At 40.9% G+C, this 26,750-nt stretch overlaps 2 long non-coding RNA genes across 2 annotated transcripts; one reads left to right on the top strand and one right to left on the bottom strand.

Annotated features, from left to right (window-relative positions):
* Nucleotides 1-7,785: 7,785 nt before the first annotated feature.
* On the bottom strand, nt 7,786-17,773 carry LOC143819840 (uncharacterized). The gene is made up of 4 exons (XR_013225122.1): nt 17,504-17,773; nt 17,222-17,314; nt 10,394-10,454; nt 7,786-8,132 (listed from the first exon to the last, which is right to left on the bottom strand). It is a non-coding gene; the product is annotated as an uncharacterized LOC143819840 (long non-coding RNA).
* A 4-nt stretch (nt 17,774-17,777) lies between these two features.
* On the top strand, nt 17,778-26,233 carry LOC143819841 (uncharacterized). The gene is made up of 4 exons (XR_013225123.1): nt 17,778-17,936; nt 19,599-19,658; nt 25,696-25,791; nt 26,105-26,233. It is a non-coding gene; the product is annotated as an uncharacterized LOC143819841 (long non-coding RNA).
* Nucleotides 26,234-26,750: the final 517 nt, after the last annotated feature.

Here is a 26,750-nt window from a genome sequence, read left to right as displayed (position 1 = left end):
CTATGTCAAGGCTGGGCCATCAGAAAGCAGGAAATCCAGGCCATCCCCAGTCAGGGCATTGCTCCTTCCCCGCCCCCCCCCCCCCCCATTAAATCTAAGCCTTATTAACAGCATGTGTGTATGGGGAGGGGACAGAGATCATGGCAGCAGACCCTGATCACCATACAGATCAGAGCATGTTTATAAGGTCTATGTATTAGTACAAATAATGAATAGCCTGAGCTTTCTGGGTTCTCTGGATGTGCATACAAAGGCTTGTTGTTGTTAGGTGCGAAGTCGTGTCCGACCCATCATGACCTCATGGACAATGATCCTCCAGGCCTTCCTGTCCTCTACCATTCTCTGGAGTCTATTTAAGCTTGCACCTACTGCTTCAGTTACTCCATCCAGCCACCTCATTCTCTGTCATACAGAAGGCTTTGGCAGTTCAAATCTATAGATTTGGTATAAAAGATCTAAAAAATGGTCAATTTAAATTATTTAATACTGTATTTATTATTTTAAAATGTTTAATTATAATGGATTACAGGACTATTTTTAACTGTTATTAAGGCTTTTAATTTTATAGGGATTTGTTATTAGAAGAAGAGTTGGTTCTTATATGCCACTTTGCTCTACCCGAAGGAGTCTCAAAGCAGTTTACATTCACCTTCCCTTTCCTCTCCCCACAACAGACACCCTGTGAGGTAGGTGAGGCTGAGAGAGCCCTGATATTACTGCTCTGTCAGAATAGCTTTATCAATGTCATGGCGAGCCCAAGGTCACCCAGCTGGCTGCATGTGAGGGAGTGCAGAATCGAACCTGGCTCACCAGATTAGAAGTCTGCACTCCTAAAATGGCTTTCTAATCCATGTCTAATCCATCCTTAGCTTTTGAAAACAGTGTGAAATATAAATATCATAATTAACTAAGAAACAAACAAATGACTAACCACATTGGGATGTGGGTGGTTTACAGTGCAAATCTAAACAAAATCTCACCTTTCTAATTCCAAGAATTAGATCATTCCAACCTTGTTTAGGATTGCACTATTAGCAGCATTCATTAATTAGAAACGTTTTTAAAGGCCATGGTAATGTGCAAAATAAGGGTTTTTTTTTGGGGGGGGGGCTTGGAAATACATTTCACAAGGACTTGGGAGACTTTCCAGAAGTGCATGAAAAGACAATGTTTGTCCCTTTTTTAAATTTATTATAATTTAATTATATATTAGATTACTCTATATTTTTATTTTTAGTGTCCTTGGTCTTAAGTGACCTATGAATATTATACCAAGGTGGTATGATCAGTGATTTTAGAAACTTAAAAAAAAACCCCTATCATAGGCAGGTGCTCTTCAAATTTGTGTTTCAAGGAGACTCTAAAGGTTCCTGAACAAGCTGCCCTAAAATACTAACAAGACTTATTTTCCTCTGCACTATGCAATCAAAGCTATGATTACCATCTCTAGGTGCCCATGCACTCTTGAAAACATGCTCTGAAATTTCCATGAGACACTGGGTTTGGATGACAAATTCATGTTGAAGGGCTTGGAAAACACAACTACTGAGATATACACAGTTCTACCATTTATAACCTTTTGATAACATTTTGTATGTTAATAAAATTGCAATTCTAAGGCTTTAGATTAAATGAAAGGTATGAAAGCCTTTGGAATATATATAATTTTTGCCCTGTTTACATGGTGATCTGTTCATTTCATATTTAATTCAACTGGGCATGATCGAGTGCCTTAATGTGCAGCTGCAACTTATCATTGCTGCTGATTGATATGGTGGACGGGCCAGGGGAAGATGCGGTGGTGGCCCAGCAGCGTAGTCATAGGCTGCTGATGCAGCGCATGTGCGGCAGAACAGAGGGCAGGATACAAGCCACGTGTTTAAGGTGCCACATGCTGGGGCTTGGCCTCTCCAACCATGGCTGCTGTGGGGACAGCTTCTGCTCCCTCCCTCCCCCATTTGCTTGTTGTTCATTCTGGTTATATAATTGTTCAAAGTTATGGTACTGGTTATGCTGTAATTTGTTACAGCAGCATGTAATGCACAATCAGGAGCCCACTGGCATGGAGTGTGGTCTCTGTGTTGGACTCCCTGGCATTTAATGGACCCATTAAAGGGCCGGCAGAAAATAAACATGGCTGATCCAGCTGGGAGGCCAGGGGCTTGCTGCCAAGCAGCCAGGGGTAACCACATTAGATGGGCGTCCTTTGACCTGCCATCAGGCCACTTCCCAGAAAGGGGAATCCAGAAGGGAAGGGGCCTGCTCTCCTGGCAGGTCCCAGGGTGCCCCAGGATGATTGAGCAGGATGATTTCCTTCACTGGTTTCTCTTTCATGTGCAAAGAGGTATACACAAGTAGTATATGTGTACACCCAAGACAGTGATGAAGATAGATCAGTGACATATAATTCTAAACTGCAATGTTTTAAAAGATGTTTAATCATGTTTTATGGTATATTAACAATATACCGTGAGCTCCCCCAAGCCTGCTTGTGGGGACATTTGTTTGTTTATCTACCTTGCAACTCAGGGTGGTTTACATATAACATAGGAATAACATAGTATAATTCAATAATTCAAATAAACACAACAGCAAGAGTGTTTTCAATAAAAGTTCAGTAATCTTTTTATAACAATTCTAACACTAAGTAATTAAACAATGTCAGTCTGTTGAATATGGTCCTGTAGGTTGGTTGATTCATGTTCTGTTCATGGGAAGGGGTTTCTGGGGGATCCAGAAGATGTTGTTAGTTCAGTTGACCTCAACCAAATGCCTGGTTGAAGATTTCCATTTTACTGGCCCTCCAGAACTGCAGTCACTCAGGCAGGGCCCTGATCTCTTCAGGGAGCTCATTCCACTGGGGGGGGGGGGAGCAGGATAGAGAAACCTCTGGCCCTGGTTGAGGTCAGACGTGCTTCTTTATGGCCAGGGACCAACAGCCAGTTGGAAGTGGCAGAGCATGGTACTCTTTGGGGGGTATAGACTGCAAGATGGTCCCTGAGGTACATTGGGCCCAGACACTGTAGCAGATTAAAGTTCTGTGGTTACAAATAGGGTTGGGTAAAATGCAACCTTACATCTGGCCAAATTAGAGAGATTTTCATTAAAGATTGCTTATATGAGGAAAGGCTGAAGTGTCTGGCGTTTTTCCAGTTATAAAAGAGATGACTATGGGGAACAAGATAAAAGTTTATAAAATTATGAACGAGGTAGAGAAAGTTGACAAAGAGACATTTTTCTTCCTCATCCCAAATCCTAAATCTCAGGGACATCCAATAAAACTGATGGGCAGTAGGTTTAGGATGGATGAAATTAATTACTTCTTTATGTAGTGAGTGATTAAAAAGTGGAATGTAGGATGGTCATAGAGATAAACATCTTTAAAAGTGGAGTAGCTAGATAAGTCTATCAATGGCCATGGTGATGTGGAGAACTCAGAAATTATTTCTTTCCTGTAGTTTTCTTACCATTCCTCTATTTGCATTTCATACTCTGGAACATGTATAGAATGCAGCCTCATAAAATAAAGTACCAGTGTAGCTTCTAGGATGGGGGGGGGGGCACTTCTCCACAGATAACAAGCTGAATCCCCATATGTGTTAGAGAAAGTTAAGGGATCTTAGTCCTTACTGCATGAACTGTTTAGTCTATCACTATGTATGGGTTTTTGCCACTCTAGCTGGCCATCCAATAATTTCTTCCTTTGGCAAGGACTAGTGGCACAGCAGCTAAATCCCCATCTGGTATGTCAGTCTCAAAACAAGTTGCAACTTTAAATGCTCACAGATGCCACTGCAGTAACTGGGCTCCTGTTCTGCAACCCCCATTGCTGTATGTCTATCCAAGCCAGAGGTGAAAGTACAAAACATGAGAGCTATACCCACATCCAGAATGAAGACACAAGGCACTGAGAATCATAGAATCATAGAACCATAGAGTTGGAAGGGGCCATGCAGGCCATCTAGTCCAACCCCCTGCTCAACGCATGATCAGACTAAAGAAGCTAGAACTTATTCATCACTGGTATGCTTCATCAAACTTCCTAACTTTTGGTTTGGAACTAAAATCCAGCCAGTGGATACCAGCATTTTTTTTTGGCACCTCCACCATGGCTCCAAGCTTTTCCAGCAATATTACTATGAGCTTTGATTTACCATGCCTGCACATGAAATCATGCTGAATGGTATTATACCTTGATCCCTCCCCCAAATGTGCTGTTCCAGCAATGTAGGTTTTGGTTAATGCTGCTCATCATCAAGGCAATCCACTTCCCAGCCCTGCCACACAAACTAGCTACCCCCACATTGTACAGGAAAGGCAAGTGGATGGGTCAGCAGCAGATGGCAAGCACTTGGAATAGGGAGGAACAGAAGGCCTTTCAGCATCTTAAGGTCTGGACATCATCCCATTCTGACCAATCTTGCATGCATTTGAAAAAAAAAATAGGACCAACAATTCCAAGGCTTCCTAGTGTAGTAAAGAATGGATTTCCAAAGCAAAAATCCCCAATCAGACATTCAAGAATCGGGACAGATTAAAATAGATTGGTTCTTTTCTGAATTATGTAGATTCTTGGAGTGATCGGAGATATGCAGCTGTGTATTGAAAGCAACTTTTCATAACCAGTAAGAACATGACATCCTTTTAGACTACAGCTTTATTACCACATGTCAGCTGACATAATAAGTCATGAAACTATTGTGGAATACATTAAGCCTTTTTTTGTGTGTGTTTGTATAATATTCCTCATAATAGATTCTCTTGGGGGGGAATTAATTTAGTCGCAGTATTATTTAACTCAATCATTTTCTCTTTCTTTGTGATAAAACTTGCAATATTTAGCCTAGATTTCTATGTATCCTTCAAGTAATTAGATTAGAAATTATGCAGTGAGGGCCCATTTATACTTCTTCACAGTTCAGGACTTTTGTCAGTGTTTTAATCAAGCAGCAAATGATATATTTCTTAGCCTCCTTCCAATTCAAGTTGGGAATCCGTATTTGTATGCACTACAGGCACAAGCCTTTTCATGAGGTGAAACAAACCACTGGAGTCATTTGTCTTTCTCATTCTGTACAGCAGAAAAAGAAAATCCTGCAGTGATTTCAGAGTCAAAACACACCTTGATGCCTAAATAAACAAACATAATTAGAACATAGGTAAACGAGTGAGATTAACATTAATATAGTGCACCTGTAGAATCCACTAGCAGCCAAAATGAATTGCCATAATTATCATTCTTATAAACAAAGAATGATCCTCACCTAACACTAGATTTATCAGAGAGCATCCAAGGCGTGCTTATCCCTTTGCTCCTCTTAGCATGGGAAAGTTTCAAGGAGCAGAGGAAGCAATGGAAGGTCCCATATATAGTTTAGCAATATGCAGAGGCTCAGAAGTATTGTCAAACTGGAAATTATCTTTTTAAAAAGAATGTGGGTTTCTGGAAGACATCAGTGACAGTCAAGGGTTAATGCCTGACTCTGAGAACCTTTTAGTGATAAGCTGTTCAAATGAATTCTGCTGAGTCACAGAATGATAGTGGGTAACTGGCAGTTGAAGAAGAAATAGTTAATCAATGACCGTTTCCGCACTGGAGGTTTCATGCCGGGCTGCAGGCTGGAGTTTTAGTCATGGCAGGTTGCCCCACCTCTTCCTGCACCCACATGGGGGAGCATTTGGCCTGGTGCACTTCATCTGTCCCTGATTTGTACTCCTGCATGGGAACTGGGGCAGTGAAGTTCCCAGTGCATAAATAGTCAATGACTGTGGATTTGGATGGAGGTTAAGAGAGGAAGTGGATTAAGGAAGATCTTCATTCAAGCCAAGAAAGGGAAATTGCTTTCAGTAAAAGGAATTGACCCTTTCTCATTTAAGAAGGGAACAGCTTCCAGTGAAGGGAAGTGATCCCTGTACAGTCAAAAAATGGACGTACCTCTTACCCTGGTGTATGTATAAAGAAAGATTTGGGGAAATTGGTGGTGTTCCTGCCTTCTAAACTTCATATGTCAGTGTAACTCAGAAACCTATGTTTGAGTGCTTAGGCAGGAACTGAAATGAAAGCCTCTCGACTCAAAATTTCAAAGATCTTGCTGAATAGCAGAAACATTTGTTGAGAACAAATTATCTGGTGTCTGTGTGAATACAAAGATACCTCAGTTTTATTATCTGTTCTCGTACATGCTACATTGGATTCCACCTGATCTTTTCTCCTCCACGTTAATTTTTTTGTTTATTTATTTATTATGGATTTATAACATACCTATTACTCAACTGAAAATGATAGCCCATTTTACAGAAAATCTGTCTACATTTATCTTCTTTTTGAAAGCAGAACATCATTGTAAAATGGCACCAGGATCCAACAGCATGTATCACAGCATGGGAATCAAATCTGGCCAATACTTTCCTCCATTTGTAACAGATAGTCATTACTGTCCAAATCAAGAGTTTCTTGGAAGGAGGTTTGCTCCACTTCAGGATTGTGGTATGTCTCATTGTAATTGTGTTATTATTAATAATAAGTGAAAATACCTGGACGTTGCTCCAAAATAGGCAGTTGAGAAAGAAATGAAAGGACTCATTCCAGTTACATAGGAATGGGCACTCCAAATGAATAGTATGAAAGCCAAGATTCAGAAGACTAGTGATAACAGCAAATGTTGACTTTGCAAGACAAATGATGAAAAAAATCACATTGTCAGTGCCTGTAATAAATTTGTTCAAACTGACTAAAAAGAATATCATAAGAGCTGCAGCCATGTTGCACTATAATCTTTGCAAGAAAGATGGACAATGATGAAACAAAGAATCTTTGGGACTTCCAATTACAAAGAGATGGCTTGAAACAGCAAGAATCCTGCAATGATGCTTCTGCAATACCCAAAAAGTTGACTAGGACTGCAAGTTCAGAACACTGTCTACCAGTCAAATATTTGATTGTGACAATTCATTGCTGTCATTCCCATAATGTCTCAAGAAACACTTGGGCATTCTGGGCACTAATTAAATAACACCAGCTCAGGTTCAGAAGACTGTGTTGCTTGGAACATCAAAATCCTGCAGTTGCCAATAACATGGCTAGATCTTGGATTGTAGAACACCATCAACCAGTCAAAATCTGGCCGTGACAATTCATAGCAATAGCAATAACAGTTTCCATGCAAATTCCATACCTAATTTCCATTTTCACGTATAAGTTTTTAAAAAAATTTCAAATATTTAATACATAAAGTGCACTAGTTCAACGTATTAAAAACATAGTCATCATAATTTTATATATGAGTGCATTCCTCACAATAATTTGAGCAATGAGAAAGACCCCTTGGGGTCAAAATGCGTTTGGTCCATTCTGTGTTGGTCTATTCCCTGTGTAGTTTGAAATGTGATGTTTTTAATATGTTGAACTAGTGCACTTTATGTAATAAATATTTGAAAATTAAAAAAAATATTTTTGCAGCTCAACCTTTTGTTTCCTAACTTTTCTAGGTTTTGGTCTCCCTTTTTGGTTTTGCATTTACATCTACAGTCACCAGAAGTCCTCATTCATCTTACCCAAAATTCATACTCAAAGTTAACCACTATTTGATCTAACCCCCCAGCCATTTGCTGTATTAATAAATCCCAGTGGATAATGTGGATTTCAGTGACACAGTGACAGTTTTTTTCCCCTCAGTCTGTGTATTGCAAAAGTGACTGGCTTTCTCCCTGGATCTCCTTTACAAATTTGGTAATAAGCAGTCCGATCACTTTGAGTGACATTTAGGATTTTTATTGAGAAAGACATTTCAAATGTATCTGCCTTTTGTCGGGTTTATCTCTGACATTTATAACAACCAGTGATTACCTTTCTAAAGGCTGCATTTGAAGTGTTCCCATCACTTCATTTTTCCAAGCTGTACATTGGTGACATTTCTAGATTTTCTTTTCTATATGAGCTCCATCTTCTTCTTTAAGCACAATCATTTCATCGTCCTCAAACTGAGTCAAATTGTCACCATCTGCACAAATGAGCCTCTTGTTCCAAACCTTAATCATCCTCTCATCATATTTTACCCAACTCCTCAGGACTTGCCCCTCTGTAATCTCCTGGAAGGGCTACTCCGGCTCATGTCTCTCAGTTTTTCTGTCACCTGTCACATACAATAGTATTAGTATTAGTATTAGTATTAGTATTAGTATTAGTATTAGTATTAGTATTAGTATTAGTATTAGTATTAGTATTAGATTTATTGCCCACCGCTGTCAGCCAAGCCATATTGCAGCAAGTTACATAATCTAAAACCCCACACAAAAATACATAAAACCATTAATCCCTCCCATTAAAACATTGATATCCCAGTGGCAAAAAACCCTATCTTCCTCCCTCCCAAATCGGACAACTCCCTCTCTGAGACACAAGGGACAATCTAATGGTGCTGTCAGTCCATTGCTGATGATGATCTGGGCTGGAGAGGCCCATCTGATCTCCCATGCCCTGACAGCAATCAAAGACCCGGCGGAAGAGCACTTGCAGGGCCCTCAGCTTTTCTAGGGGCTCATTCCACCAGGTTGGGGTCAGGACAGAAAAAGCTTTGGCCGTGGTCAAGGCCAGATGAACTTTCTGGAGTCCAAGTACCACCAGAGTTGGTACCCACAGAGCGTAAAGCTCTGCAGGGGACATAAGGTAACAGGCAGTCCCTCAGAGATGTGGGTTCTAGACTGTGTAAGGCAGTGGTTCTCAACCTTCCGAATGCATGACCCTTTAATACAGTTCCTCATGTTGTGGTGACCCCAACCATAAAATGATGCAAGTATTCTTTCACAGCAATTAAACCGAAACTGACCAATGGCATGAAGATCCATTGTTCATGATTGTATATAAATTGTTTTCCCCCCAGGGTTTCTCAGTTCAGTTCTGCCTCTTGTCCCACCATGTCTATCTTGTGCCACCACCGGAGCGCTTGGTGGGAGACTGAACCATGCTAGAGGCGCTGCTGGAGTGGCTGGTGGCCGAGTGTGGGCACCTACAGGAGGAGTGGCAACAGTGGTGGCCCCCCTCTGCCAAGCTGCTCACCCTGCTGCAATCCCTGTGAAAGGGTAGTTCAACCCTCAAAGGGGTCCCAACCTCCAGGTTGAGAGCCACTGGTGTAAGGCCTTGAAGGTGAAAACCAAGACCTTGAATCAGATCCGGGCCATAACCGGCAACCAATGCAGCTGCCTCAGCAGAGACTGTATATGGCCCTCCAAGATGTTCCTGTGAGCTCTCTAGTGGCTGTATTCTGTACTAACTGCAATTCCTGGGTCAGAGACAAGGGTAGGCCAGCATAGAGCGCATTACAGAAGTCAATTCTGAGACTGACAAATGTGCCATTTCTGCTAACGTTCCATACAAGACTCTCCTCCCTCCCCCCCCCCCGGTTCTTTATTTGCCAAGAGTGCCTCAATTTTGTTTTCAGTATCATTGGTTTGATTTATTTGTATTATAATAAGTCTCTTTAATGCACTGTTCCATGTTTGCTGACAGTAGCTTTCTAAAATATCATGTGGTTTCTAATCCATGTGTCATTATTGTAAGCTGCAAGATGTCTGGATACTGACTTTTATCTCAGAGGGCTCTAAATATGCTATACATCTGCCATCTGGAGATTCGTCTTGGCTCAGTATTGTGATATGCACTGAGAGCAATATTTCCTACAGTCTGAAATCCCTTTGATGTTTTGTGGCGTTCTTTCCATAGTTTTCAGCATGGAATCTGATCATACATGGAGGCTGCTGGGTGTTTGGAAGGTGTGTGACTGTTCATTACTATTTTAAAAAGACAGTGTATCATGTGAATCCCCCTCTGTATTAAGAGCAAAAATGGACTGTCATCAAGCCGACTAGACAAATGTGCTCCTTTATTAGTAAGGTAAAGGTAAAGGTATCCCCTGTGCAAGCACTGAGTCATGTCTGACCCTTGGGGTGATGCCCACCAGCATTTTCATGGCAGACTCAATATGGGGTAGTTTGCCAGTGCCTTCCCCAGCCTTTATTAGTAGCTATAAGCAAATGGGGGTGGGAAAGTAAAATATTGAATCACCCAGGAAATACTTTCCCCGTTGGGGCATTTGCCATAACATTCTGTTTTGCTTTCTTGGGTTCTTCTTGGGTGGTCTTTCAAACTGTGAGAGGCCAGTGAGGTCTGTTGTACTTCACCCTTTATGAAATGCAGGTGAGTGTATGGTAGAGTTTGCTCAGAATGTCTTCTTCCAACATCAGTTGGTTTGCTGATGGTCCTAGTTGGTGAAATACCTACTGTCACATAGGTCTCGGGGACTGCTGGATTAAGTCAAATAAAGTAATTTTATCATATGTTCGGTTCAGCTATCCAATGCAGTCAATTAATCAGTTAGAGAATATGAAGGTGCTGTACCTGGAAACAAAGGCATCATCGGTGTTCAGTGAGGTGTGGCAAATGCTGAACCTTGAGGAGCCTATTCAGAGGAATAAACATATATTCAAATGGGTAGCCATGTTGGTCTGAAATAGCACAATAGGATCAGAGTCCAGTTTACCTTTAAGACCAACAAAGATTTATTCAGGGTGTGAGCTTTTGAGTGCAAGCACCCTTTGTCAGACTAAGAACTCCTTACATGACCGTGGGAATATATAGCAAAAATTAATTCTGTTACATTAGTAAACTTTGTCACACATCCAAATACAGCCAAGGATTGATTGGCTGTTTTGGCAAAGAATTATCATTGGCTGTATTTGGATGTGTGAGACAGTTTACTAGTGTAACAGAATTAATTTTTGCTATATATTCCCACGGTCATGTAAGGAGTTCTTAGTCTGACAAAGAGTGCTTGCACTCAAAAGCTCACACCCTGAATAAATCTTTGTTGGCCTTTAGGTGCTACTGGACTCTGAGTCTAGAGGAATAAATAATAGTCCTGCTGTGAAATGATTGTGTTTCTATCCAGTGACACCTTAAAGACAAACAACTTTTATTTGCCATTGTAGACTTCACCAACAGTCCCCAGAGGTAGTAAAGGGCAGCGTTTCAGGTTGCTGCAGAACAGAGGTCATAAAAGCAAGAGGTAATAAAGCAATTAAAGCCTGAAGCAATGATTTGTACCAAGCCTTCTCATGCTTACTGGCATGTAAGGCTCTGCAACTAGGGACAGTAATATAAAGCTTAATGAATTAAAATGGCCGATATATTTACAGTGAAAAGCAAAAGCTAACTTTATCAAAAAGAGTGGTAGAAATTATTCTGTTCTAAATATCTTGTGAGTCTATGTAACAGAATGGAAGTGATGAGGGAACTTAAAGCTCTTTTTCTTAGTATCCTGAATTATTTCTGTGGAATTTTAAATATATTAAACAAACTGTGGGACCCATATAATTGAGGAAGTAATGTGAGATCCCCCCCCCATTTTAACTGTACACTGTAGTAATATATTAGGCCACTTCTCAACTGAAAACCCAAGCACTTAACTTATGACTGTAAAGCCAATTTTCTGTGTTGTCTTCATACAAGCAAGAAGGAAAATTTTGTATGATTTCTTTTTACCAGGGTAAGCAAATTGAAATGGAAAATACTGTGGTTAAAGAATAAAGGGTGTATTCAAAAGGCCAAATGGCAAAGTTGTCATTAGAGGAGAAAGAGGCTTCACAAAAGGGAGAAAAGGGACCAGTTATACTCTGTTACATGCACATGCACGTGTGTGCATGCGCACTTACACACACCTGCCCTGTCTGGACATCAAGTTGGATCTAGACAGTTTTTCCATTCACTCTCACCTAACTCTCCTATTTATTACAATTGCTCCCGTTCATGCATTTTGTATATGCAGGTTCCATAATTTCCTAGCATAGCTTTTCTGATGGTCATTTTTATTAGCACAAAAAGCTACCTGGATCCAACCCACAAACTGGTTAAGTACATGGACAAACAAATATTGACAGGTGTAGATTGGCAGGATTGTACATTGGCAGGTGTACATTGTTGGATTGTAGTGTGTTTGGGAGTATATAAAAATGGCAGATTTCTTAACTTAAAAGTCCTAAATGATGGGAGTTCTGAGTATATCTAGAAAAGTGTTCTCCGTGTCATTTTCCCTAATTCATTATTTAATTTCAGCCATTTTGGCAGGGTTACATTGTCATATAACTAGGAATAGGGCTTTCTCTGTATTGACCCCAGAGCAGTGGAATTTTTTTCAGATGAGAATTTTTTTTTGCCTCTGATTAGAGATGGGTAAAAACCTGTTTTAATTCCATCAAGCCATTGAGAGTGATGCTTTAAAAATATTATTTATGCATACACTTCCCCCCAAAAAAAACCCCCAACAGCTCAAGGAACAATATATATAACTATATAACTATGTAACTATAACCACACACAGACACATTTCTGTGTGGTGTAGTGGTTAGGGGCTAGTGTGGTGTAGTGGGTAAGGGTGTAATCTGGAGAACTGGGTTTGATTCCCTGCTCTTCTACATGTAGATAGCTGGGTGGCCTTGGGCTAGTCACAGTCTTGTTAGGACTGTTTTCGCAGATGTGCACCCAGATTCTTATAGTGATGAATTTTTGCACAATGCTAAGGATATGGTTCACAACTTTAAATATTTATGTTTCATTATTGCAACTTTTTTTCAAACCTTATGGAGAACACAGGATTCATACAATTTTAATTTTTGGTTTAGATGGACTGTATGCATTAGAAATATAATAATCTCTGTATTTCATGCTGTTTAAAATATGAAACAGAAGAAAAGGTAAAGTGACTCCAGGGAGTTAAAACATGGTCCAATATATTTTGGACCTGTGGGTCAGCGGTTCAAATGGATTTCCAAAAGTTATTACTCCCAAATGGCTCTTCAATAGCCAATAAAAATTAATTCATGGCTTCAGTCTAGAACCTTCCAGGGAAACTGTTCACATGATAAAATAAAATGTTGATAACCATCTGTGATCACAAGACACAGCATGGAACCTGAAGTGGAAATGTAAACTAGTTCTAATGCAATCTTAGAAACACTTTACTGGGTTTAAGCTTCAATGAACAGACCTGAATCGGATTCCAAGGAGATCTCCTTAGAATGTCACTCTTTTGCTGCAAACCTAAATACAGTTTCTAGGGACTAAGTCTCAGATAGATTCCGCATGAGAAATTTGCCACCAGGACAGCCTTTTGTTGCTCTTGCATTTTAGTGATACCTCCAAATGATGCCAGTGGCAACTCAGAGCTCTCAAGTGGCTGGCATGAGTTTTACCCTGATTTGCACCATGATGAGGCAAATTGCCTAATACTGATTTACCACTTCATTCCATGCAGCGATTGAGGAAGCAACCATGGGCAAGCCTGTGTGGAGGGAGAAATGCACAACAGTCTTGGCAGCATTTTGCCTGCCCTTGCACCCACCCTCCCCTGTCCATTTCCTGATTGTGTGTTTTTTTTTTAATGGTGTGGTCCACGTTGCTGCGAGACCGCAAAGCTACATGCTCTTTGTGGGAATAAAATGTTCTCTTCACTGTTCATGGTGATTTCGGAATCAGGCAGCTAAAACACATTCCTGTTTGTCTTTTCTGGCAGTGGGGTATGAACAGGGAAAGAGGAGGCTGTGACGAAGCAGCCCTCTCCTAATCTGCTAGACATCCATGCTCTTTTAAAACCTTATTGAGAACAATCAACCACTCATTGGGGTCCAGCTACCATGGCCAGCCTATCACAAATCTACCTGAACATAGAGACTATTACACCAAGAATCCCAAAAAGATTTTTTGGAGAGAATGTTTTATTATTGTGGTGTGATCCGTGGCAAAGCTTGCAAACATGTAGCTTACAACCACTCATTTGCAAGCAGGAGGCAGCACGAGTTTTGTGCCTCCATGTGGAATTGGTCCCAGTGAATAAAGGATGCTTATTTTGAAGTAATTTGCCTATGATTGCTCCTTTTATTTTTATTTTTAAATGTATATGCTGCCCTTCCCCGAGGGCTCAGTTGGCTTATAACATTTCTTAACAGCGATTAAAACATCTTCAACATTTTTAAAACAAATTTACAAATTTTGTTACTCTTTGAAGTGCCAAAGTGTCATAATTCTGTGTAATGTATGAACTGGCTTTTCAATTAAGTGATAGTACTTTGCTATATTATCTTCCTGCTGTCTTGCCAGCGGGTTTTTATCTTTGTTTTCATCATACTGTTGTACAGTCATTTGATCATTTTACTGTTTCAAATGTCTGTCTTCCTAGAGTGTAAAGTAAGGATCCTCAGTGTGGTAACTGTGGGTGCCATGGCCTCTGGTGATGCCTTTCCTGGTTGCTGCTGAGTGTTTTTGGAAAGTGGATAGGATGAGATGGAAATTTTACCCAGCAGGTATTCAGATTGGCCATTGTAGATCTGATTGACTGTGCAGATTTTTAAAGCTGTTGCTCTGGGAACAGAACAAGGATCTTCACTGAATGATTGAAGGTAAGTTTTGGGTATGCAATAAGATATTTTAAAACAGTATGTTCATTTTAAAAGTAATTCTGTTAAACAGGTCTTCTGTCTGAAATATTGAAGAGTTATTACTGGTGTTATGCATAATCTCCCTCCCTGGCATTTTTGGCTTGGCTTCAGGTCCTGTGGTGGCCATTTGTGATTGGGCCCAACACCCCAAGTCAGAATTACAAAGGCACTTGCAGGTTCAGATAAGTTGGGAACTCTGGAGTAGAGTATGAATAATTAAAAAACAAATAACACAGAATCAGATCCATCCCAAGGGCAAACCAAGACAGTGGAACTACACAGTATAGTAACAGCTTTTGAAGAAGGAGGAGGAGGAGGAGGAGAAAAGGAGAAGAAGAAGAGTTGGTTCTTATATGCCACTTTTCCCTACCTGAAGATGGCTCAAAGAGGTTTACAGTCGCCTTCCCATTCCTCTCCCCACAACAGATACCCTGTGGGGTGGGTGAGGCTGAGAGAGCCCTGATATCACTGCTCGGTCAGAACCACTTTATCAGTACTGTGGCGAGCCGAAGGCCACCCAGCTGGCTGCATGTGGGGGAGTGGGGAATCAAACTTGGCTCACCAGATTAGAAGTCCGCACTCCTAACCGCTATACCACTACACCAAATTAGATAGAATGTTCATGTTAGGCATGCCAGATTAGAAATCCACACTCCTAACCACTACACCAAACTGACTCACAGGAAAAAAAACAGATTCAAGATATAGACTGAGCAGCAAAGCTGTGTTTGTGTGTATGTATACATGCATACTTAACACTCTCCTTGTTCATTGTTTTATCACTGCAAATCAATTCCTCTCCCCAGGCTATTTTCCCCCTCCATTAGGAATACCAGACATCCTAGAGTTTACTGGTGGAGGCCTGGCAACCTTACCACCAAAGAGTTCCAAATGTGTTTTGGATAAGAGGAAACAACTTTGGGGAGTGACAATTCAGTCAGTAAATAATTTTCTTTCCTTCTTGCCAGTTATTTGCTTGAAATCTTTCTTTCAAGCTTGATTTCCCTCTCCCTTGAAGAAGCAGCAGTAAGGCTTTGCTTACACTTGTGTGTGTGTATGTGTGGTGCTCTTAGCCACAAGTTAGTCATAAATTGGTGAGTGCCCAGCTGCTGGAGGATAAAGTTTCATCAAGTAAAGAGGTGTTTCCACCTGCTCTGCCCTTCTCCCCCCAGCTCATGGGACTGTAAAATAAGCTGCCTGCTAGAAAAAGAGAGTGAAATGAATGTGGTAGAAGTTGTTTCTTCAAGGGCAGAGATACTTCCAGATGGTCTTCCATATGAATTAGTTTGTTACTAGCAAGTAGTAAACATGAAATTGGCTTCCTTTGCATATAAGTGAAATTTGATTATATTTTGTGTGCTTTGTACAATGTAAGCTATTTTCAGTCAGTATTGTATGGAGAAACATGGGTGAAATGTTTTGAAACAAATAAAGTAAAATATAAAGTGTACAACAGCGAGAAAGGCATGCTTCCCCTCCCCCAAAGGAATCTGTAAGGTCCAGATTACAAAGGAAGAAATATGGGGTGTTACTTTAGAAGAAAACAAGAACACACTTGAGCATAAATCAGAATGTGAAGAATCCCACAGCAATAAGATGGACATAAACTAGCTCACAAACTGAAGTCTATGATAAACTTTGGCCAGTTCATGGTTCCTGAAGTGTTCATGGGAGATCAACTGGTATGAATTTTCCAGGAACTTTCAAGCTGTTTGTGGAGGTTTTGGTAGGTTGGTGAATGGATACATTTCTAGACAGTGTGTCTCCCTCAATCAGAATGTTTACCAAACTTCAAAACAATGTGGTGAAAAGAGAGTTCTTCAGCTTTGGAAACACTCAGGGCAGCTTCAAACTAGTCATGTCAATGTCAAGAGCTAGTCAAATACCATTCTGCTTTTGAACCTGGTGGTCTCATTTAGGCTGACAGCCAGTTTGGTGTAGTGGTTAGGAGTGCGGACTTCTAATCTGGCATGCTGGGTTCGATTCTGCGCTCCCCCACATGCAACCAGCTGGGTGACCTTGGACTCCCCACGGTGTTGATAAAACTGTTCTGACCGAGCAGTGATATCAGCGCTCTCAGCCTCACCCACCCCACAGGGTGTCTGTTGTGGGGAGAGGAATGGGAAGGCGACTGTAAGCCACTTTGAGCCTCCTTCGGGTAGGGAAAAGTGGCATATAAGAACCAAGTCTTCTTCTATAATGGCTAAGTGCTAATGATGGACCTATTCTCCATAGGAGCAAAGTTTAAGCAAAGTGGTACCTTTAAGACCAACAAAGTTTAATTCTTCTTCAGATGTTGTTGTTAGTTGCCTGACCCATCGTGACCCCATGGACAATGATCCTCTAGGCCTTCCTGTCCTCTACCAGGTCCATTTAAGCTCGCACCAACAGCTTCAGTGACTCCATCCAGCCACCTCATTCTCTGTTATCCCCTTCCTCTTTTGCCCTCAATTGCTCCCAGCATTAGGCTCTTCTCCAGGACTGACCGGTTAGTTCGCCTTGCAGTCCAAAGGGCAGTACCAAAAGGCAAAACTTCTTCAGATAAAGCTTATTTATTGGTCTTATAGTTGCTACTAGACTCGAACTTTGTTCTATTGCTTCAGATCAACACAGCTACCCACCTGAATCTAGTCTCTGTAAATTAGTGTAACCTCATTTAAAACCTGTCTCAACCGGTGGCTATCATATCTCATGATGGTACTTTTCACAAGTAGCTACTCATCATGTGAAAACTCACCCTTGTCTGCCTTGGGTTGCTGCTTATGTTTTATAAGTGTTCCAGCTGACAGGCTCAGCCAGAGGTGTCAGGTTTCAGCAGCTGTTCAGTGTGCTTGAAGAGAGAGGAAATTTAAGATTAGTCATCAAGGCAAGGTCCGAAAGCCAGAGGTCCAGTCAAACACACAGATGAGATCCCAAAAGGATGGTCATTGTCTAGTTTGGCCCAAACTAGACCACTGACCACCCTCTTTGGATCTCATCTTTGGACACAAATGTGAGTAGCTCTCAAGCTGGCACCCACCTTGTCTGAAATCCTGCCAGACTTCATGGACATTCTGACCCCAAACAGTTTGTATCCACGCAAGTCCAAAGTCTTTGCTCACCCAATAAGGCTGATGCCAAAGATTCTATCTCTCATGCTCCAAACATACTCCCTGTTCTGCTCATTGCCCATGAGACCACACATTTCTACATGCTGATAGTTCCCTTCATCATTGCTGATGGCAATGAGCCACAGCTGTCTCTAATAGACTATTAGGAGAGCAGTCAGGCTGATCACTAATAGCTGGCTCCAAGTGGGGCTGACTGCTTGATAGAGAGGCTTCTGCTAGTACTTCTGGCTTGGCAGCTGGCTCTTCCAAATCCCCGAGTTGAGTCTCTGCCTGTGCCTTTTGGTTTCCCTCCAGCTTCTTCTCTGAGGAGTCTGAAGACTAGGACTGACTCAAGTCCATAAGGTGAACCAAAGTTCTTGTTTAATAGGAGACCAAGGAAGATTTTTGTCTCTTTCATCTTTCTTCGTGTCTTATATCACATTTGTAGGTCTCTATCCTGGCCCTTGGTTACTAAACTACAGCACCCACTTTGGAGAACTATGTCAAAGCTAAGTTCCTGACAATGAGTGCTTATCCTTCTGTATACATAGATGAATGTAAATGACGGGAGATGAATCAATTACTTAATAAGCTTAAAAAAACTGTTCATGGCACTCCTCTTAAAAAGTAAATGGAATTCTGTGCTGAACTCATCCTGAAAAGAATCAGAAGTTTAAAAACAAAATGTCAAATTGAAATTTTATTGTATCAAATATAATACTTGGCTAGATTTTGTGTATTCAAAAGCATCAGGCTGTACTCCTCTGTACACAGATGTCTATTTAATAGCTCTGGAAACAGTATTATCACAGGTGGCCAGTGGCCAGGAATGTGTAATTGCTTGTTTCTATGAAGTCTGGCATGGCCAGATTCAATATGCTGCCACTTGTATTTGCCACCCACTGAATCCTGTGTTTGCAGGTGACCATGATCTTCAAATCTCAGTATTCCTATTAAAGTCCTATAGCAATTAAGGTGTTCAGCAGGAAGTTACAAAATGGCATTCTTCTAAGCAACAATATTAATTTTCTCTTGGAAATTCACCTTAGAAGGAGTGAATGTGCTGGTTCAGAAACAATTCTGAGACACAGTTGGCCTAGAAGTAATTTTCTTTTGCTCCCTGTGAATCTTTCTTGCTATTATTTCATCTGTGACAAAACTGCAGGTGAATGTCAGATATACCCTTTTCACCTAAACCTACATTGGCTTAGATACTTGTACTGAAATATGTTGACAAAATATTTTAGAAATACAAATTAATGTTTAAATGATACCTTGTTTATTTTGAGCTTCATTGAGTCAGTCAAAGCCTTTGATAAAATGTAAAAATGAACTTTATCACACAGATGCTTTGCATTGATCAATAACTATAGATTTTTCTGGAGAACTTAGTGAAGAATATGCTATCTATCATAACTCTTCTCCAAAAATGGCTCCAAGAGCATTCCTAAACAACTTTATTCAGAATCCTACTTGGGTCCATTTGATGGAGTTTCCTCATAGGAAAGTCTTTTTAGGATTGCCCTAGGAGACTATTATATCATTAGCCTTATGTAGTGATTCAAAAACATGAAGACTGCAGTGCTAGACTCACGAGACACAAAGAAACCTTTTGGAAGTCCATCACATTCTAGTTGCCATTGCAGAAAAATCCCTCTTTTCTGATAATGGACATCAATCATAGCCAACCACCCAAACAAATGGCCCGAACTCACTGAGGGGGGTTAGACTTATCCTATTTTGGTCAGCTTAAAATAACATGCATTGGATCCAAATATTATTCTGCCATTATGATGTGATAAAACAGGTGCCAAAATAGAGAAAAGCAGAAGATGTCAGGACACTACTGGACAGAAGGAGAAAGTATGAGCATGGCAGAGGGTCACACTGGTTTTAGGATGCAGCTGAACATTTCTTACCATTTCTAATCACAAGTAGTGCATGTGAATGTTGGAATGGTACACTGGAGTGGCATTATCTTCATAATAAATTCAGTCCTGTCTGACCTCCCTTTCTCTCCCACAGCTGAATTTACTGACAAAGGGCACTGGGTTGTAGTGGCAGACAGTTGCCCAGCATCAGAGGGTAAGTGGAAGTCATAGTGTGGCTGTTAACAAATGAGTCCAGACTGAAGACTTTTTTTTTTCAAGACGCAAAAGACTTGACTTAGTTTTCCAACACAGAAGACATTACCTATCCACATTTGGAGAAGGAAAAATGAAATGCTCTCTTATCAGAAACAGCCAGCTGAGTAAGCCAAACAGAAAGTAGAAGATAAATTTCTAGGCCCAATTAGTTGCTAGGTAACATCATCCCATCTGATACCTGTTCTATTTCTTTGAGAACTTTAGAACTGAATTAACCCTTTAAAAGGCTTTCCTTTTAACTGCTCGGTTTGGGGTGTGACATTACTAGTTTGAGATTAAAATCCATGTGGGTTTTTCATGGAGGTGTGGGGAAGGATCCCAGAATGTTGGGAGTAGGCATGTGAAAAAAAAAAAACGAAATAAACCTGGCCGTCACCCTTTGAGATTCAACTCAATCAATTCAGCCAAATCCAGAAAGATGAAGGAACGTTTTGTGTTCATGCTTCTGTTTCCCCCCCCCCCCTTCCAGGCAGTAGTGTCCCCATTGCTTGACAGGCATCCTGGCTGCTCCCTTTAAATACCTCCCCAGCTGGGAAGACCTCTGTCGTCATCAGCTCTTCGGTGTTCTGACTGCTCCCTTTTAATGTTTGCCCAATGCTTGCAGGTGGGGAAAGCATGTAAAGGGAGAGACCAGTGCATTGAACCACTGACATTTGTAAAAGTTTCTTTCTTTAAAAAAGTATCTGTGATTTTATATGATGAACCAATCATTCAATTGCTATGAGATGCATGTCTTCACTCTGGCTGTCAACTGTAGACATACCTTAATTACTAATTAGTACTACTACTATTGAAGGGATTCCTGGAGGAGGTGGTGTCAAAGGGTCAGGGCATGGAAGCACAAGAGGCAAGCTGCATATGTTTGTTTACAGGTTGTCTATGGGGTTAGTACTTTGATAAGAGTCACACGTCAGCCTCCAAAATGTCATTTTAGAAGTCATGGAAGCTTATTTTGCTGAAGGACAGGGGTCTTGCTTCCTGTCCAGCTTTTTTTCAGTATTCTAAAGAACCTCCAGTGTGAAATAATTTTGAAAAATATGGAGCTGTTAAGCATGCACAGCTTGACAGAGGATTCCGCCATGGAAATTCCTTTTCTGGGGCTTGTCACCACCGGATTACTTGTAGGGAATCTGACTGGGAGAAATGGACAATCAAGAGAAACAAAGAAAAACAAGGCATCTGCTGCTGCTGACAGGAAGCACCCAAATAGGAAAAACAGCATGGATGTGTGCATGTGTGTTTTCTTAGTGCCAAAGAACATGGATTTGTGTTACTGTTCTGAAAAACATGGGAACCACACAAAACAGTGGGTTTTGTCTATATTTTCATCTCAGGCATTCTGGAATTCAAGCCTCTAATTCTACCCCAGCCCAGACTCTAACATGGTCCACCTAGTGGAATTGGTGTACCAAAAGAAGATAAATTAGTCAGCATATATGAACAAAGTGGCTAGTCATTCCAGAATGCATAATTTCAGAGACAGGATGTAGTAAGTTTAGTGGTTACAATGAAAAGAGTTTATGAACTGATTGCAATCCATTGATCTTCGTATATATTTTTATTGATGCAAATTAACTGAATGCCAAAACCATCTGAAAGCTTTAATGTTTTTGTCTTAAAAATTATATCAATAATTCTTTATAATCCAAAGCAGATGTAGCCTAATACAAACTTAATAAGTGTGTAATAACAAACTTGACAAAGCATAACTGAAATAACTTATTTACTACTCCCTGGTCACTAGCTTCACCTTTTCAACTACTTTTATATCAAACTAGGCTTATATCAAACAGTTTGAAACAGTTTGACAATTCTTTGTCAGCTCCTTCCCCCTTATTACTCCTCTCAGAAGATACATGAGAGTAAGTCAAAAAGCATTGCCACAAAATCACAGAAAGCTTTATTAAACAAAAATAGCAAAATGTGAAGCTATTGTTTGTCTGTACATCCTCCAGCTAGGTCCATAAGCTTCTGAAGGCAGTGTTTCTATCTGTCTAACCCTTCCCGGAATAATTCTGCAGTCTTTGATTTATACTATGTCAAAATGGCAGCTTTGGCATCCTCAAGGGACTCATCTCATGTACCTTTAAATGTTCTTTGAGTTTAGAGAACAAAAATAAGTCAGGGATGTAGGGTGGATGGTAAAGGTTTCCCAATGAAATTCTCATAGTACAGTCTTTGCTACTCTTGAAGAATGAGCTGGTGCATTGTCGGGTTGGCAAAAATTCCTCAGCATAACTTTTCTGGCCTTTTTCTCACTATTGCAGTTCCCAGACTTTTTAAGACGCCTCTTGTGGCGCAGAGTGGTAAGGCAGCCGTCTGAAAGCTTTGCCCATGAGGCTGGGAGTTCAATCCCAGCAGCCGGCTCAAGGTTGACTCAGCCTTCCATCCTTCTGAGGTCGGTCAAATGAGTACCCAGCTTGCTGGGGGGGTAAACGGTCATGACTGGGGAAGGCACTGGCAAACCACCCCGTATTGAGTCTGCCATGAAAACGCTAGAGGGCGTCACCCCAAGGGTCAGACATGACTCGGTGCTTGCACAGGGGATACCTTTACCTTTACCTTTAATGAGACTAGTCATAGTATGTTATCGAGAGAACTTGTCTGCAGTCATCCATTGATCCCAGAGACATGTTTAAACATGTTTCTTTGGAATAAACCTGTGCATGTATAACCTGGAACCCTAGTAGCAATGCTTATTGACTTTACCCTCATATGGTGCAGTTATTGATTTAAAAAAGAAACTTAATATATCTAATTCTTAACATGGCCAAATCTGAGAAGACAGATCTTTCCAAGAACCTGAAAAATGCCCCAGGTTTACAGAAAAATCTGAAAAAATAAATTGTTGAGTTAATCCAATAATAGAAGCAGCACATGTAGGTTTAAGATACAAATGCCTTTAGTGGCCATTGCTAGGCAACCACACAGTAGAGCCAGCCTTCAAGTATTGGTTTCTGTTACTAAAGGGCAGGAACCTTTAGATCTTTGACTGAGGATTCATGGACCATTTCCATTTGCCCCCAGTCAGCCGCTCATTGTTCATGGGTTTTAATACTCATTCCTCATGATATCAGCAGCAAGCCTTAGCTCTCCAGTGGGTGACGTGAGTTTTCATCCTTTTTCCCATTACCGGGACCAACCTACTAGAAATCTACATGAATATAAAGATAGACCATATAAAGAATTCTAAAAAGAGATCTAAAGAAATGTTTTATTGTGGTGTGATCACGTAATAACACAGAAGTATAACTTTTAAAAACTGTTTTGATGTTGTGGCATGTCCCCGTAGCAACACGGAAGTGCATTTTAAAAAAATAATAATTTGGGGATTTTTTTGGGGGGGATGGAATTTTGAGTACCCAAAACAACTGCTGTGAAGAGATTGGTGGTTTATGTTGATTGACAACCCAAAGAGCGGGAAGGGGGGAATCTGCGGGTTGTTCACACTTTCGGGTTCTCTGCCGACTTGTTGGAAGGCAAAAAGCCACCATGAGATGGCAGATAATGCAGGAGGGGTCTCCTGTCAGGAAGCATGAAAGGACATGGTTTACTATTGAGCATTTGCAAGCAGGAGGCAGCGCGCGTTGTCTGCCTCTGTGCGGAAATAGTCATGATGAGAGACACTGGTCAAGTTGCTACCACCTAAATTGTATGACTAAAGCCCAGCTGTTTGCTTTGTGTCCCCATTGGAGAAAACAAGTGAAGAATGAATTAGGTAGATAGATTTGGTTTATTTATTTCTGTTAAATGTGGCCATCTGGGCTTTTTTCTTTGTTCATACTCTCTGTTTTCCTTGTCCACCAACCTCAGTTAGGCCATGTAGAGAATGAGCTATATTGACAAATGGGAGACTCACAATGATTTGTAGGGGAAAGTTCACCCACTATGATTTAATTAGACATAATGTTCATCAGGAGACCATGGGTCATCACCTTTTCTCAGTTTACAAGATAAAATGGAAGAGGAGAGAACCATGTAAGCTGCTCTGAGTTGCTTGGAAGAAGAGTGGACTAATATATGATGGATAAATGCTATTTCTTTTTGTTGCAACCTCCCTCCTTCTATGTAGGCATTTGATAATGTGTGTGTGTGGTCCCTCAGATCTTGAAATGAAATTCCCTGCATGCATGAATCTGGATTTATTTGTAAAATTATCGCATGTTCTTCAAGGGATTATTTGATACCCTTCACCAAAATGCCTGGCGTGTATGTATAAATGGGTGATTTTTCTCCATGGAAAAAGAGAGTGAGTATAAATGGGTACTTTTCACAGTGGAATGTGGTAATCAGTGGCACACCACAGGGCTTGCTACTCAATCGAATGCTTAACTTGTTCATTAATGATCTGGAAAATGATGTTAAGTCATTCAAGATAGTGACAACCAGGGAGATCTCTTGAGGTTCAATGTGGGCAAGTGCCGGGTGATGCACATTGGAGTAAAAAAAATCATAACTATAAATACACATACATGAAATTTGAACTCATGGTAACTGACCAGGAGAGAAATCAGCATTCATCATTCATGGGACTTTGCATTGTGATGCACTATGTTAAAAAAGAGAAAATATCAAATTACCTAAGCAATTAACTCCATCTCCGTGCAGATGATCCACATGTCAATAGCAGTAGTACAAGGATGTGGCATGCACAAAGTCTTTGCATTCAGTTAGAAAGAGATCCCTGATAATATTTAAGAATGCTTAGGGGTCTGGGGCATTGAAAGGGTGCAGTGAGGAAGTGAAGCATACCACATGGATTTGGAGAAAAAAAATGGTCACAGCTTATATTAATTACACTGCAGGAGCACAGCCTAAGGACAAATCTTGAATTGGGCAACCTGCCTGCCATCCAATGAACCCCATACCCTAGCTCACCTGCTGGGGTCCTACCATGAAGTGGCAAACCCTGCTGAAAGATCCTGAGCTGGGTGTGCTGATGAACTGGTTCTTCCCAAGTCTTTTTAATGAGGTCCTCAAGGCACCACCTCCCAAACCAAAAGGATTTGTTCTATGTCCAAACCACCGAAAGCTGTGACAAAAACCCAGCCGAGACTTACATCGCCTGGACATTGACTCAACGGAGGGCTTGCTGGGAGGGAGAGGTGACCAGCCAGAGGCCCTCTAGTGTGTGCACTGCTGGAATGCAGCACACACAGCATCAAGTGCAGGGCAGGACCCATGGCAACTATTAAGTTGCCACATGTCTGGGTCTCTCTCACTTTGTCAGGGATACCGCAGGAACTGCTTCCCTCCCACTCACCCTATATTGTTGTACACAGTATTGTTCAGGGTTTTGAGGTGCTTGTTTTGTTCCATAATTGTCACAGCTGCGTGTTTGCATTGTATGGATCCTGTTGGCAGGGAGTCCAGTGTGCGATCGGACTCCCTGGGTTTGGAGCCTCCCTATGAGGCAGCACATATACAATCATGGTTTACTCAGCTGGGAGGCCAGGGGCTCATTTGCCAGGTGGCCAGGGGGACAGTCAAATTAGGATGGTGCCTGATGGCTCCCCTGAATAGGTCACTTCTCTTTGTGGCGGACTGGCCAGAGCCTGCCCCCAGCCCATCCGTGGGGTCTGAAGACCACCAGCCATATGGCCATCCCTGGCTGTGCCTTGGAGCCCACAAAAGGAGTGTGGAGAAGAATTAGTATTCAGTGTATCTTCTCACAATGATTAGAGAAAAGTACTACTGCTCCTACTACTATAAATCAAGTGTGAATTATTATTTTCATGATTTTTTGTAGTATTTTAATATTGCTGTCCTTCTTGAAAGTATACTGGACAGTGTGTAATAGTCATTAGATCATTTTATGCCAAAGATTTCCCCCTAATTTTGCTTGTGGGTTTGATTTCATTCTGCAATGCCTTTCTTTTAACTTGGCTTCGAGAACAAACAGCCCCAGGCACTTTGAAAGGAAAATCTATGCAATAATTCTGGAGGGACAGCATCACTTTTTCTTCTCACTTAAGCCTCATTTGCAGAATTTTCCTTCAGACTACCTCTAATGGAAAACTGGACACCTACAGCTAGCCTGACACAGAGAAACACCATTATTTTCTTAACAGGTATGTTGTTTTGCTTTTGTTGCCCAGTGCTTTGATAAAATGCTACAAAATTTCAGCCTGAGAGCCTGGAATTAAGGAGAGGGAGAACAGGCCTGTGGTCCGGCAAGGATCCCCGGCTGCCTGAAGAACGTTCGAATCATTCCGCCTGCCACTATTAAAGAAAGATTATGACATGAGGCTTGAAAAATAAGCTTTTCAAAATGCAAGTGTGTTGAATATTGTAAGAGAGAATTGTTTATGATCCAGCACAGTGACATTGGGGGAAAGGTACTGTAAGATCGGACTGACATAATGAATGCAAATTGTATTTCAGGTTCCAAATGGGGAAGCATAAAAGGCAAAAGGAAGCTGTAATTTATGATTTGTTCGGTTAAAGCTTCGCACCATTAAGTGCCCATTAAAACCCTATTTTATCTGCTTCTAAGTGCATCTCTATAATCCAAATAAAAATATTGTTTTAATGTACCCTGTACCAAATAAAACATTTTAATTAAGGACATTTGTGATAACAAATAGCCTGGTATTGAAAGGTATGTTAAAACTCAGCTGTGACCACTAGTCACGTACATGATTTTATTTTCACTTTATAAAATGCTATATAAAAGATTAGTACACTGGCATAGTCATGTTGTCTTTATATTTATATCCATGTTGGGAGAGGGGAATCCCCTCTGAAGTTATTTGCGGGTAAAAACTGGTACTCATTTCCAATAAGCCAGTCTAGAAGAGAGACTAAAGGTCATATGGTACATCTGCGAGGACTCCTTAGTAACTCAGAATCGTCATTTCCCATTGCAGAATAGGAAGTTAACAAGTAGTGATCTGATAGGGAAGGGGCTCCCTCCACCAAATCCAAATGCACTGTACTTATATGTTCATCCCACTGCCCCTTCCTCATCACCATAATTGGACACAGAAGGAAGAGCTCATGAATGAAACAAGCTCTCTCAAATATGAAT

Source organism: Paroedura picta, chromosome 10, assembly GCF_049243985.1.
Source record: "Paroedura picta isolate Pp20150507F chromosome 10, Ppicta_v3.0, whole genome shotgun sequence".
NCBI lineage: Eukaryota > Metazoa > Chordata > Lepidosauria > Squamata > Gekkonidae > Paroedura > Paroedura picta.
The sequence above is the reverse complement of the archived record's forward strand: the minus strand, read 5'-3'. Positions and strand labels throughout refer to the sequence as shown.